The sequence below is a fragment of the Triticum dicoccoides genome, chromosome 1B (genome assembly GCF_002162155.2).
Source record: "Triticum dicoccoides isolate Atlit2015 ecotype Zavitan chromosome 1B, WEW_v2.0, whole genome shotgun sequence".
NCBI classification, from domain to species: Eukaryota; Viridiplantae; Streptophyta; class Magnoliopsida; order Poales; family Poaceae; genus Triticum; species Triticum dicoccoides.
Window position 1 is genome coordinate 708555943 of NC_041381.1, and position 2222 is coordinate 708558164.

The window sequence follows — 2222 nt, forward strand, 5'->3', positions numbered from 1 at the left end:
GCCGACTGCAGTAGGGCGATAGTCGAGAAGTGAAGCCCGCCGCTGGTCCCGGTGCGCCGCACCACGACGGAGGCTCTGCACTGCACCGCCTCTCCCTTGACGGCGGTGCCGAGCTTGAGGTAGAAGAGCTCTGCCCACAGCTCGAGTGTGGGCAGAGTGCCGAGGTAACCTTCGCAGAGCATGATGAAGGCGGAGAGCAGCACCACCGAGTTCGGCATGAGGTGGTGGGGCTGCAGTCCGTAGAAGTCCCTCAGCGAGCAGAGGAATCCGCTCGCCGAAAGGCCGAAGCCGCGAAGAAAGTGCGCCCGAAAGATGACATACTCGCCGTCCCTCGGTGCCGGAGAGATCTCGCGGGCGAGGGGGAGATGCACCTTGACGTCGGTGTGATGAGGAAGACGTCGTGTCTCGTGAAGAAATTGGATGTGGTCCTCGCGGATGATGGATCCGTCCCAGTCCCCGGCGCGGCCGCTGAGTGTCATGGGCTCCATGCTCAGAAGTGGCGCGAGGCGGCGGCAGCAGAGAAAGGGCTGGCGATGGTGAGCTGCTGCATCGCTCCGGCAAAGGCAGAAGATGCAGGGATAGCGAGGAAGAAGGAGCAACAGCAGCGAGGCAGAGGGAGAGGAAGGCGCCGGCATTGAACAAAGATGTGTCCAAGAAGAACAAGTGCTTCTCCCATTCCAACAACTTAGCTCGCTCCTCCATGCCCACCTTCCTCTCCTCCAATGCCACTTTCCTCTCCTCGGCGGCCACCCTCCTCTCCTCGGCCGCCAACCTCCTCTCCTCGACCGCGGCATCTTGGTTCCTTGCCATTTTCCTCACCTCGTCGGCTTCTCTTCTTGCGTTGACAATTCCTTCCATAGCATTTTTTATCTCATCATCTCCTTTCCTCTTCTTCTTTTCTTTTGCGTCTTTATTCGTGCCATCCGGTCATTTTGGCTTCGAGTATGAAACCGAGTTTGGGGTGGGGCTTCTCTTGCCATCTTCACTTGATGCATCCTCCTCATCATCATCTTCCAGATCAATTGTTCGCTTGTGTTTTTTGCTCAAATCCAATCATCAATATCCTCACGCTTCTTCCATTTGTCATCATCTTTCAATACTTCATAGCAATGAGGCAAGGTAAATGGCCTTCCTTTCTTGATCTTCCCCTTCTTGGTCCTCTTCTCCTCTCCTTTGAACAAGTTTTGTGCAATATTTAACTACATGAAAACAAAACAAGTTAGCACAAGAAACACCAACAACAAGCATGATGTGAACATGAGGAATGATGAAATGACATCATTGGTGCCACTTGGGTTTAACTTATCAACCGCTTTTTGTGCGGCCGCCCATTGTTGACAATCCCATTTGATGGTTGACCACCGGGAGCGAAGTGATTGTGTGGAGCGGTCAATTCCACTCATGTTGCGAAGGTCAAAGTGTTCTTTCATCCGTAGCCAGTAAGCATCTCTACTTTGATCACCTTCAACGGATGGATCCCTCGACACGTCCAACCAAGTTTTGCATAGCACAACGTCCTTGTCGTTGGTGTAGTTGCCTCCTCTTCCTTTCGGTGCGTCGACAATGCCCTCACCATCCTCGTCCACCTCGAACCCATGGTCTTCAAAAATGCATGTCATTGATTTGAGACCAATGCGAATTGTTCGAGCCAACACCCATAGTTGACATGTATGCATCATCATTCACACTACAAATATATAAAACAATGCAATAAGCTATCTATATGTACGCATTCAAAAAATAATGAAGGAAAAAAGTTCGGGATTTTTTTAACCTTTGGGGCATATCGTCGAACACATGGTGCGCGTCAGCCACCGGCTCAACAAGTGAGCTCGCCGGCGCTTCGGTAGCCGCCGCGCTCGTCACACGCCCTGCAAGCTTCTTCCTCGGCGCCTTCGAGGTGTCGGAGCCGTCCGCCGCCTTGTTCTTCTTCGCGGATGTCTTGCCCTTCTTCGGCCGCGCCGCATTTGGGAGCTTCGAGGGGGGTGCACGTGGCTTCATCGTGGCGGGCGCCGGCGCGACGCCACCAGCCGCCGAGGTCATCCGCGGCGGCATGAAGAGGCCGCGCGCGAGGCCGATGCTCGGAGGAGCTCCGGCGGAGGCGTGGCCAATGCTCCCAGCGCTAGGGTTTGCGGCGGCGGCGGCGCTGGAGGGTTCACGGCTGTAGGATGGGGTGAGGGGATGCCGGCGCGTGCGTCCATCGGGTTAGCTCGCCAGCGCCG